The sequence below is a fragment of the Saccopteryx bilineata genome, chromosome 4 (genome assembly GCF_036850765.1).
Source record: "Saccopteryx bilineata isolate mSacBil1 chromosome 4, mSacBil1_pri_phased_curated, whole genome shotgun sequence".
Classification (NCBI taxonomy): domain Eukaryota; kingdom Metazoa; phylum Chordata; class Mammalia; order Chiroptera; family Emballonuridae; genus Saccopteryx; species Saccopteryx bilineata.
In genome coordinates, this window is record NC_089493.1 from 178,715,495 (window position 1) to 178,728,277 (window position 12,783).

The following is a 12,783-nucleotide window of genomic DNA, read 5'->3' on the forward strand; positions in this document are numbered from 1 at the left end:
TGGGTTCTGGTGCCAGTGGCCTCAGTCCTCTGTAGGGCCTACAGGCATGAGCTAGAGCCCTTTGGGGACTTAAAGCCCAGTGTTTGTCTTCTGCAGAGCTGAGAAAGGCCCAGGGTAGCCTGGAATTTCAGATCCATGGGGTTAGACACCTTGCTATGTGACTATTGGCTACTCAGTCTCTGAGTCTCCTCTATACATGGGATAGCTTTTGTGAGGATTAAAAAGCGTAATGCACAAAAGGCCCACAGCAGAAGGCCTGACATAAATGCTTAGGACACAGACCTCAGAGCATTGGGTGAGCAAAAAGGCCTAGGGTCAGAGTGGAGGCTCTTTGGCTATAAGGAGGAGGCAGACAGTTCTCTTCAGAGCCTTATTCTTCTCTCTCTGGCACTGCTGCAGTTTGGAGCTTGTTGTGAAACTAGACCCTGAGCCCAGCCCAGACTGATTGTTTGTGACCTCACGTCTGTCAAGACACTCAGCTCGTGGCTTCTTGACCTGAGCAGTCTTGGTTCTTGAGGCTGGAGATTGGACTAGTGGGTGAGCGGAGGGGATATGCTCCTCATGCATCCTCCTAGTTGGTGTGTGTGTGAGAGGGAGAGGAGGAGAGAGAGTGAATGTGAATAAAGCGTGCTGCCTCCTTCTTTTGGGAGCCTGTTAATTCCTGTTTTCAAGTGTAAGACCCTGGACTACGGGGGCTTGGAGACCAGGTCCCTTCCTGTTGGTGTCACTCGTTGGCAGCTTAGTTCTCAAACATCGGTTGGCATCAGCATTGCACAGGAAACTTGTTAAAGCTGCAGACGCCCTAACTCTGCCCCCTCTCCAACATGATTTCTGGAGCTTGGGTGAAAGCAGGAGTCTGCATTTTAACCAAGGCTGCCACCCCTGCCCAAGTGTCCTTAGATTACAGAAGTGCTAATGCAAGCCTGCTAGCTCACTGGTCCCAGTGTTCACAGTTGTGAAGTGAGGGTTTTCATATCGGCTTCTGCACAGGCACTGTAGCTGAGTGGGAGATAAATTGGGGAAAGTTCCATTTCCATTGGTACAGCTCTGTCATTTATTCTTCTTTTCAAGAAACTAGTAAATATGTAATGCAAAAGGACATAGTATAAAATAAATAAAAATATTAAAACAAGAACCCATGTATCCACAACTGATGTGGGAAGTGCAGCCTAGAAAGCTGGCTTCATCTGAAGTTGTGGTTCAGGTGATCGTTGAGCAATTAAGGGTTAAATTCAAAGGGTTTTAGGACTGGTAGGGCTGCAGATGACTTGTTCCCCTCACCCCACCACAGGCCTCTCAATGGAGAAACCAGACACATCCAGGTGGTAATTTTTGCCCGGCCCTGCAGCAGGGACTGTGGGTTCTGCACCAGGACTGACTGGCAGTCCCATCTTTGACTCCTAGTCCTGAGCTCTGCTCACTACCCCACTGTCAGGGAACTTAGGGCAATGGTCCTTCCTTCCTATGGTAGCCAGATTTAGCAAATAATGCAGGATGCCCAGTTACATTTGAAGTTCAGATAAACTGAATAATATTTTAGTGTAAGGTATCTAAAATATTTCATGGGACATACTTTTTTTTAAGGTGAGAGGAGGGGAGGTAGGCAGACTCCCATATGTGCCCTAACAAGGATCCACCCGGCAACCCTGTCTGTGGCCAATGCTTGAGTATGGGGCTATTTTTAGCACGTGAGGCTGATGTGCTCCAACGGAGCTAACAATGACCCAGGACCACGCTGGAACCAATCGAGTGACTGGCTGTGTGTGAGGGGAAGGAGAGAACAGTGCTGGGAGAAGCAGGTGGTCGCTTCTCGTGTGTGCCCTGACTAGGAATCAAACCTGAGATGCCCATACGCAGGGCCGACTTTATCCATTAAGCCACTGGCTAGAGCTGCAACATACTGATTTTTAAGCAATTACTTGCCGTGTATCTGAAATTCATATTTAAGTAGGTGTCCTAAATTATTTGCTACAACCGTAGTTCTCCTTTTTAAAAAATTTTTAGCACAAGTTCAAGAATTACCTCACCCTGGCCAGGTAGTTCAGTTGGTTAGAGCACCCTTTGATATGCCAAGGTTGCAGGTTTGATCCCCAGTCAGGGTACATATAAGAATCAACCAGTGAGCCTGACCAGGCGGTGGTGCAGTGGATAGAGCGTTGGACTGGGATGTGGAGGACCCAGGTTCGAGACCCCAAGGTCGCTGGCTCGAGCAAGGGGTCACTTGGTTTACTGTAGCCCCCTGGTCAAGGCACATATGAGAAAGCAATCAATGAACAACTAAGGAACCGCAACGAAGAACTGATGTTTCTCATCTCTCTCCTTTCCTGTCTGTCTTTCCCTCTCTCTGACTCTCCCTGTCTCTGCCACACATCAACCAATGAATGAATGCATAAATAAATGGGACAACGAATCGATGTTTCTCTCTCTTTCCCTCTCCCTTTCTCCCCCCCCCCCCACTGGCTTCCTGTCATTCTAAAAGAAATAAAAATCAATTAAAATATTTTATAAAAAAAGAATTGCCTCAAGGAAACCAAAACAATACTATTGTGCATTAATATACCAGTTCTGTTTAACTGTGACCTCATTTAAACTGCTTAAATCCTGTGAGTTAGCAGCTGTCCTGAACCCCTTTCATAGTTTCAGAAAACCGGAGGTTAAGTCTTGACTCTTCTGAGAGCTTCTGTGTAAGGTGCCGTCCTGCTTCCTCATGAACCTGCTTCCTGGCCCTTACCTTGTGTGGCCCAGTTAATATCTATCACATTCCAGGCTGAATGAGCGATTGGTCCCATTTGACCATTTCACCTGGCCTGTTAAGTTACTTATTTGATGGCAGCTGATGTTTAGAAGTTCCTTGAGTGGACCCTGAAGTACCTGCTGTTAAACTGCCCTGTCACGCCCTTAGCCCAGCAGCCTCATAATTTAGTGGTGGGGTGGGTTTTTGGGCAGGGGTCAGGCCCCCTCTATATTTGGTAAAGGGGGAAGGGGTGGTATAGGGCAGTGGTCCCCAACCTTTTTTGGGCCACGGACCGGTTTAATGTCAAAATATTTTTACGGACCGGCCTTTAGGGTGGGACGGATAAATGCACAAAATAAAATTATGCAACCGGTGTGAAAACTGTGGTATTTTTAAATATAATTGTCGAACTTACGAGACAAGCGTCAAGAGTGAGTCGTAGACAGATGTAACAGAGGGAGTCTGGTCATTTTTTTAAAATAAAACATCGTTCAGACTTAAATATAAATAAAACAGAAATAATGTAAGTTATTTATTCTTTCTTTGTGGGCCGGTACCAAATGGCCCATGGACTGATACGGGTCTGCGGCCCGGGGGTTGGGGACCACTGGTATAGGGTACCTGCTGGTGCCTCGAAGGCCTCTGAGCTGCAGACAGAGCATTTCCTGTCTTCACATCCGTGATGTCCCAGGTCTCTGCCCTTTCCCAGTTGAGACAGAGCATGTGGTGCTGAAGGGGCCTCAGAGGTTGGCGCAAGGTCAGCCTGGGGGGACTCTAGCTCCCCATCTGCTTCTGGGGCACAGCAAACCCTTCCATTTCTGTGGAGGAGAGATGGCTGAGGTTCGGGCTTCCCTAGAGACATTGAAGAAGGCAAGTTTGGGGAGGTGGCGGGGCCCTCTCGCATGTTGCTTCATCCAGAGTATCCCACTTCCCTGGGAGAGGTCAGCTGGCTCTCTCTGCTTGGTTCCCCGGGGGCCTCCCCCCCAGAGCATGTGGGTATGGTGGTGCACAGAAAATGTTTGTTGAGGGCGAGTGGGCTTTCCTTTCAGAGGGGAGAGCCTGGGTCTGGGCGCAGGACCCCCGCATTAAACGCAAGCTCCACAGCCATTCACAGGCTGTTTCAGGCCCAGCCTGGTGCCTCCTGGGCCTGTTTTTCTGTGCAAAAGTATAATAATAATCCAAAGTAATTTCCTAGGGATTCAGAAGCCTCTTCCAGCAGAGAATACCCTACATTTAAGACAATAAAAATGAGTTAGCATTACCTGAGGCTGGTGGGTGACCACTAAGGACAGGGGAAGACCAGTTTTAATGTCAGCAGCCTCCCACGTCATGACAGTGGGGTCAGCTGGGCTGCAGAGCCTTGCATGTGCTTTGTTACCTTCCTGAGAGGGGTTGCTCTGGAAATCTGTGCCGGCCACCGATGGCTGCCCGCCCTGCAGGCCTGTGAGAGCCCACAGGCTGGATATGGTGTGTTCGGGGGCTTTTTACATGTAAGCTGATTAACAGCATTTAGAAAGCAGGAGATTTCTCTTTGATATGTACCTTTTTTTCCCCTACTTTTCTTGGAAACTCAGAAGCTCCAGCAACACTAAGCCTGTGTTTGAGACTCCGCTGCTCTTGAGTGGGTGCTGCCCCCTCAGCCCCGGCCTGGAGGCTTAAGTCAAGTCCCTGCGCTCTGGGGAGTCCCTGCGCAGTTCTGCCTGCTGCACACCTCCGGGCGCTGCTTCCCAGAGCTGCCCCCTGGTGTTGGGATTGCAGCACACTGCTTCCAGCTCTGAGGAGCGCAGATCATAGGTGGCTCCAAGGGGGTTGTCGCTGCTGTGCTGTTCAATTAGAAAACAAGGGGGTAACGAACTTCTCCTCCCAGGAGAGAATTTTCTGGAAGTTCTTTGAGAAGCTCCATGTCTGTGTAAATTACTTCATTAAGTGTTTACTATGAGCCTGCCACACAGGACTGGGTTCCAGGGACCAGTGGGCAGGATGGAAAAGGTCCTCCCCTGTGGAGCTTCCTGCCTTTCTCTACCTAAGGCATGGTGCAGACTGGTTAGGCCTGGGCTGGGCTTAGGCTCGACCTGGCTTTCTAATGCCAGCTCTGCTGCCTACTAGCCTGGTGACCTTAGGTACCTCCTCATTCTGTTTCCTCATCACACCTACCTCCTAGAGTGGACCTGAGCAGTAACGGAGCTACTGCATGTAAAGCACTCTGGCTCCTTGCAAGGACATACTGTGCCAACTGTTTCAGTGAGGGGTCAGTGCTCAGAAGACCCCAGAGTATGGACTGGATTAGACCTTGATTCCTAGTTACTAATTAGGTAGCACTTCTATTGGGCAGTCAGGGAGGGCCTCCTTGGAAGAATTTATGTTGAGATTTGTGAGTAATGTCACATGGAATGTATACTGTGTGACTTTGGGCAAGTCCCTTCCCTTAGTTTCACTTTCTGAACAACTGGAATATGATGTTTTGAGGTAATTATGTGAAATCACACATAGAAAGGAACATAGACGAGTTTTTGGCACCTTCAGCACCTAGTAAAGTTGCTTATTATTATTCTTCTAAATAGAACTAAACATGCTGTTTCAGAAAGTCTGGGTTATGGAGCTGGCACTTGGAGGCCAAGGACTTCACTGGCTGCCGATATATTTCATCTGTGGTGACACTTAGTTAGCTTTTGGGCAGGATTTAAGAGACTAGTACCAGCAATAAGGGCGGCCACAGCCTTCGGAGGGCAGCAGGGTCCATGTCTGCAGGGAGAGCATGGACACCAGGCTGCTTGAGTCACCATGAGCTAAAGATAGTTGATGTTGGGCGGCATCATGTGACAGGAGCCCTGCCCGTGCCCCTCCTCCCAAGCCTAGGGGCGTGGACTGCACTCCTGGGCTGGCTGCTGGGCCTTTGAGTGGAGCCTCAAGATGGTCTGACCTTCTGAAGGCTTCTCTCCCTCTCTGCCCACCCCTCCCCAAGGCCACCCTTCGCCCCCTCCTAGGTTTCATCTGCAGGTCTGGAGAAATTTGGGCGCAGGGGGGGGCTGGGCAAAGAGGCCTCAGCAACTGCAGTGGGAGAACTGGCGAACAAGGTGAGGAGGGTTACCCGGCTTGTTTCACTCTGTAGTATAGTGTTCAGTGGGGGTGGGACAAAGGCCTGTGGGCTCCAGGCTCTTGTGACTCCACCCCATCTGCGGGCTGGGTGAGGGCTGAGAGTACACCTGGCTTTTCAGACTCTGCCCCAGGAGGTCCTGGAATGGACGATCACTGGTGGGTTGGTGATGTAACCCAGATTCCCTTTCCTGCCTGCCTCACCCTCTCCTTCGATGGTTCCCCTGCCTTCCACAGTCCGGGTCTAGGCTGCAGCTCAGGCAGCGGGTGGGGGCAGAGTCATGTCAGGTGGGCTGGAAGCAAATGCCTTGTTCCTCCCAGGTCTCCTGTGGTGCCAGAGGTAGAGACTGCAGCTGGTTGTGCTTGGTGGCAGTTTCTCTCGTCCTTGCTTTGGGTAGGGGAGGAAAGGATTGTCAGGTTGCTAGCATTCTGTGACCTTACATTGCTCTGCACTTGGACCTGGTTTTCCCCAGTGTGTAGAGTGATACCCCTGCAACCCTGCCATTGAGTGCCTGCCCTGTTGGCCACTCTGAGGACGTAACTTGGACCCTTCTATCCATCAAGAGCACAGGTTTTAGAGTCCTACCGCTTGGCTTCAGATTCTGTTCTGCTTGCTGGCTGTGATCTTGGCAAAAAAAACCCCACCACAAACCTTACACCATATGTCTTGGTTTTCTTGTTTGTAAAATGAGACCAATTAGAGGAACTAACTCAGTGCTAGAACAGTGGTGGCATTTGGTAAGTACTCACTACATACTATCTGCACTTGCTAATGGTATCGCCACCACAGCTTGTTGCTAGCTAGCATCTCTCCTGCTGTGATGAGGCATCTCTGGTTGAGATCCTGCTCTCTCTCATACCTCTAGACCTAATATTACCACCTTTGGTTCAGTTTAACATGAGGCTCATGCTCGCTTCGGCAGCACATACACTGAATTGGAACGATACAGAGATTAGCATGACCCTGCACGAGGGTGACACTCAGATTCGTGAAACAGTCCATGTTTTGGGGAACCATGTTAACACAAATTTAAAATTTTTAAAATAATTTTTAAAACTTCTGAAACCACACATACACACACACACACACACACACACACACACAGAGAGAAGACAAAGAAGAAGGTGAGGCTCAGGGGGAGTGATAGGTAGTGTCCCCAAGGTGATAGAACTGATGAGTGGAGTCTGGACTGGGACCCAGCACTGATAATCGGTGATCTGTCTCCTCTGAGCTAAGGCAGGGCAGGGCTGCGGCCTAGGTTCCTCTAGGAGACAGCATGGCGGAGGAGGGCTGGCGGAAGACAGGATTGAGGCCAGAGCCTGAGGAATTGGCACTGGGAAAGCAAAGCCTCTTTTCTTCTCTGGTGTAATATCAGGGGATGGGTGTGTGAATTTGTCATCATTAAACAACCGTCAGCTGTGTTGCCTGGCCCTGAGCTAGACACTAGGAGTACTCTTGTGAACACAGCCTGGTTTCTGCCCTCACGGAGCACAGGGTAGGGTGGGGGCTAGGTAGATAACCGGTGGTTACCCTTGCAGGAAGGCTGTGAGAGTGCCGTGCCTAGCCTGGCCTGACCGGGCACTTCACAGGGTCTAAGAGGGCTCCCAGGGCTCCCTCCCAGGAGGTTGACTGAAGGCCAGCCAGGCTGGGGATGGAGCAGCAGAGGGCTGAGTGTGAACTCAAGCAAAGCCTAACAAACTACCTGTTCCCTAAGGTAGAATTTCTTTGCAATCAGGGCAAACTTAGTCTTTTCAAATGCCAGTCTCCGGGAGATGATGCCAGCCCCCAAATAAACATTTGGCATTGCTCATTGTACTGGCAGTAAGGGCTGAAATTGAGGAGTGCTCCCGGGCCCCACTCAGTCCTGCAGGCTTTCTCCCTCCTAACCCCCTCGACCTGTGACCCACGTTGGGCCCTCAGCTTCAGGTCCAGCTTCTCCCTCCAGCCAGTTCTTACTACGGCCTCATCTCATCGATGAGTCTGGCTCCCTGTGTGCCTCTCCCCCTAAGACCTGCATTTGTTTTTTCTTGGTTGACCAAATTCTTCTTAGACTTCCTAGCTCTGGCCCCTCTGGGTGGTTTTTATTTCAGGTTGGCAGCCTTAGGGATCTTTCTGGAACAAGACAACATGAAGACATTCTGTCTTGTTATCCAGCTTTGTTACCTGTTTTGGGGTTTAGTCCCTTTGTAGCTGGAGAAGATGACTTGAGGCCCGGCTCTTCCTGGGCCATGCTGAGCAGATCCTTGGGTGGCTGCATGTCCTCTGACAGGGACCTCGGGCCTTCTCTCGGCTCTCCATTCCTCTAGCATGGCAGAGGGTTCTGCCAAGGCGGCCCTGGGGACCTGCGCTACCCCCCCTTCTTTCTCTCTTCCTAAGGAGACTTGCCCTGGAGCCCAGCCTGTCTCTGGAGGGCAGTGTCAGGTTGAGAGCCAGGCTTTGGAGGGGACTCATTTGTCATCAGATCAGTGAATTGAGCCAGTTGATCCCCAAGAGTTTTTCCCCACATGCTGTGGTCTTTTCATGTTGAGAGATTATTTAATGCTCTTTCCTGATGAGGATAGGGATTGCTTAGAAATGCTAAACTTCTTTGTGTATTTTAATTGTAATATTTCATATTTACAGTTGACCTTTGAACAATGGAGGTTTGAACTATATGAGTTGACTTACATGTGCCCCCTCCCCCCAAATGCCTGCACTGTTTAAATCTGCAGGTGGATAGGGTTGACTGTGCATCAATCTGTGCTGTTTCATATAAGGGACTGGTGCAGCCATGGATTTCACGGGGGGGGGGGGGGGCGTGGGCGGTTCTGGAACCAAACAATACCCCGTGGATACTGAAGGATGACCAAGTTTTGGGGGTGTCAAGCCATGTATGGAGTTTCCACTGTGTAGAGCTGGGTGCCCCAAACCCCTGCATTATTTGAGGTCAGCTGTATTGAGTCTCTGTGCTGGGCAATCACACTCTTCTCTGTTCATATAACTGTTGCAGGAGCCCTATCCAATAATTAAGACTTCAGTTTTACAGATGAGGAGACTGAAATTACAAGGGGCACAAGGTGCAGGAACTCTGACCCAAGTACATCACATAACAAAGTCTGTGTGCTTAGGGATGGGCTGTCCTTTCATAATCAGAGTTTGAGTAAAGGGGTGTCACACACTTGAAAGGTGAAACACAGAGACACAGAATCTCAGAGGTTAATTAGTGGTCAGCCTGCCCACTCTACCGGGAAGCTGTTCTCTCCGCTCCCACCACCCCATTCATTAATGCTCAGCGCAGCCACCTCTCCCCAGCCAGCCCCTTGTTTCCTGTCGTCCTGCATTAGCTGCAGAATTTAGGTCCCTTCTTCCCACCACTCTCAATATTAAGTAAATATTGTGAGTGGGCTGTGCAGATACAGGATCATGGGAAGTCTACCGGTGCGCCCCCCGCCCCATGGAGATTCTGGTGCGCTGCATCTAATACTACAGGTGCATGTGGGGCTGCGAAACCCTTGGACTCTGAAACTAGAGTTGGTGCTGGCTCCTGCCCTGTGGGACAGACAGCAGCTTGTTTCCTTTTCCAGATTCCCATTAGCTCCTGACTTGCGTAGTCAAGGAGAAAGAAAGACCAATGGACAGCCTTTGTCTGCCACCTTCCTCCCCACGTAGGATGGGGTTTCCATGTAAGGCCCACCCTACCCCACAACTTCCCCCCTCCCTGAGAAACCCTGCCTGTCAGTAACCCTGCTCACCAGGAAACACCAGGGACGTGCCCTAGAATTGCCCCAGGAAGGTTTGGGACCCTTTCTCCCACCAGTGGACACGAGGTTTATGGTGAGCTGTTGGAGCACTGGACAAAGGGAGTTGAGACTTCTAGCTCCCATCCTGGCTCTTCCTGGGGAAGCTCCTTCCGTTTGGGGGGCCTTCGTTCCCTATCTGCAAACAGAGGGCATTAGGACCATGGCTCTTTTTGCTGCGCTCACATTTTACAACTGTTTCTTAGGGAGGTGCAGCGTGGTGACTTGAGTGTTTCCAGAGCTGAATTTGGGTCAGGAACTTAGGTTAGGGGCGGCTGGTGCAAGTTTCAGAATTTAGGGGTGGGAGGAAGAGGCTGGCATCTTTGCAAGGAATTGGTTTTCATTGGGAGCCGTTTAGATGCCAGGCCCTATATAGATACTGGGGACACGTGCACGCGCCTAGTAAAGGCGAGTGGCTGGAGAAGACTCTGGAAGGGATGTGTAATTGAAGTCAGTAAGCCTAGTCTTTTTTCCATTCTCCCACAGAGCCTGAGAGCAGCTCAGCTGAGCCATCCTGGGTTACCTGGGTTACCTAGGCCCCACAGGATTTGAACATATTTAGGAATATTGTTTTGGGTTTTTTTGGTATTTTTCTGAAGTTGGAAACGGGGAGCAGTCAGACAGACTCCCGCATGCGCCCGACGGGGATCCACCCGGCATGCCCACCAGGGGGCGATGCTCTGCCCATCTGAGGCGTAGCTCTGTTGCAACCAGAGCCATTCTAGCGCCTGAGGCAGAGGCCATGGAGCCATCCTCAGTGCCCGGGCCAACTTTGCTCCAATGGAGCCTTGGCTGCAGGAGGGAAAGAGACAGAGAGGAAGGAGAGGGGGAGAGGTGGAGAAGCAGATGGGCGCTTCTCCTGTGTGCCCTGGTCGGGGATCAAACCCGGGACTCCTGCACGCCAGGCCGATGCTCTACCACTGAGCCAACCAGCCAGGGCCTAAGAATATTGTTTAACTGCAGAAGTAGTTCTCTCTCCCTAGTGAATTTTTCTGTCTCTTGGGGGACTTTATTCTCCCTTGGGGTGGAAGCAGCTTGAGTCCCTACTTGGGAGTAACAAGACCAAGCCACTATGGGTCCTTGGGACAGAGGGGCATTAGCTGGGGATAGATAGGGCTTTCTCACCAAACTTCATACAAGACTGATTGAAGAGTATTTCCTGTGTGTTCAGACTGGCTATATCCCCCTGGTCAGCTTGGGCTTGGTGGGGGGAGTATGGAATCAGTGGGGTCTCTTTAAGTGGCAGGAAGGCCTTCCACTTACCTGGAGACTAAACATTCAGTACTTCACACCTGCGTTTGTGATCTTGGTGAACGAAATCTCAGACTGGGTGACCTAAGGATCTGACACCAATTTTGAATGAGTTTTTATTACGTCCTGAAAAAACTTTGCCTTGCTTTTTCCAAGAGTCTTCAGAAATAACCCACTCACCAAGCCCAATTCCGTTTTCTAACTTGCTAATGAATTTAGTGTCGCTGGCCTTCGCCTGCACTCTTCCTGGTAGTATGCAGGGAGTGTTGGAGGCTGGCGCATGGGTCTAGCAGAAGTGATTGCCAACATAGTTTGGGTATACCTGAGGAAGCTGACCCTATGGTGCATTGGCTGCTCTGCCAGGGTCATGGGTCGAAGCAGCCTAGTCAGGGCACTGGGAGTTATTAGGGTTCACTGGGCCAACTTGGGATTAATTAACAAGACAATCAATGTGGAGTAAGTAGCTCTCTAGGCCTCAGGATTCCATCCTGTAGAAACAGATTTTTCTTGTTCCCCACTGCCCAGCACTGGGAATGGGGTGTGCTGTGGCCTGAGTTCCATGGCTTCACATCTCAGGCGTGTGGGGTGTCTTAGGGGCCAGTGGCTCTGGTATGGAGTTGAAGCCAAGAATGCAGTGACTTCCCAGAGTTAGGCAAGGATTCTGTTCTCTCCACTCATTACTGGAACATGGGTTTGATCAAGGAGTTGCAACATTCCTTTTGAGATCAGCCTTGCAAATTGCTGTGTTCAGGGAGTGGGGGCAGCTCTTGCCCTGGCATGGCTGGCCACCCGTGGAGACAAAGTGATAGGAGAGAAGTGGGTGGACAGGGTCTCTTGGGTCTCTGGGGAAGGAAGGTTTCAGAAACCCTTAGTCTTCAGAACCGTGTTACACGAGTGTAGGTGTGGAAGGGACCAGAGCCATGCCCTTAACTCACACACACACACACACACATTTCTTTTTAAAAGCACATGCCTATCTTTTGTGAAGTGGCTGGAGAATTCCAAACAAAATTAAATCACTATAACGTATACTTAACTCCATAACTGCTTATGTGTCCTTCAAGAGTTTTTACTTATGTATATGTGCATATACACATTTTTTATTTGTTTTATAAAAATAGAACTGTAACTTTTCTCATTTATTATTTATCTCTTTATATCATTAGAGATACTATCTTTTTAATGACTATAGAAATTGTTAAACTTTGCCCTGGCCGGTTGGCTCAGTGGTAGAGCGTTGGCCCAGTGTGCGGAAGTCCTGAGTTCAACTCCCGGTCAGGGTACATAGGAGAGGCACCCATCTGCTTCTCCACCCTTCCCCCTCTCCTTCCTCTCTGTCTAAGGCTCTATTGGAGCAAAGTTGGCCCAGGTGCTGAGGATGGCTCCGTGGCCTCTTCCTCCGGCGCTAGAATGGCTCTGGTTGGAACTGAGCAATGCCCCAGATGGGCAGAGCATCGCCCCCTGGTGGGCATGCCGGGTGGATCCCAGTCGGGCGCATGTGAGAGTCTGTCTGACTGCCTCTTCGTTTCTAACTTCAGAAGAATACAAAAAAAGTTGTTAAAATTTAATTGAGCCAGTTCCTTACTGTTGGGCATGAATGTTGTTTTCAATATTTTGAAGTGATAAACAGCACTTTAGTGAATATCTTTGTACATAAATGTAAACACGTGTCTAATTTGTGTCATTAGGATAAATTCCAAAAAGTAGTACATTGAGTCAAATGGGGTCTTTTTTTCCCTGGAAGTTGGAAGACAATTTTTCCTGAGTGGCTAACTCCCATTGACCACAGGTCACTGAGGACTAAGCCTGCCCTGGCGTGTGAGGGCTTACAAGAGGTTCCTAAACCTCTAGATTGCCCAGTTAGGGTTTTTATCTTGCCTTCCCCGTGATTAGGTCTGCTCACACACAGACTTCTAAAATATTAGTAC

At 49.9% G+C, this 12,783-nt stretch overlaps 1 protein-coding gene and 1 non-coding gene across 4 annotated transcripts in view; both read left to right on the plus strand.

Moving 5' to 3' along the window:
* LARP1 (La ribonucleoprotein 1, translational regulator) overlaps positions 1-12,783 on the plus strand; it is a 92,603-nt gene that overhangs the window by 55,851 nt on the left and 23,969 nt on the right. Inside the window, exon 1 of one of the 3 annotated variants that reach the window (XM_066273095.1) lies at positions 5,788-5,808. The exons of the other annotated variants lie outside the window; for them this stretch is intronic. The gene's annotated coding sequence lies outside the window, so the exon portion shown is untranslated. Of the gene's footprint in view, positions 1-5,787; positions 5,809-12,783 lie in introns of those variants that run through there. 3 annotated transcript variants of the gene reach the window in all.
* On the plus strand, positions 6,735-6,836 carry LOC136337018 (U6 spliceosomal RNA). The gene has a single exon (XR_010731739.1). It is a non-coding gene; the product is annotated as a U6 spliceosomal RNA (small nuclear RNA).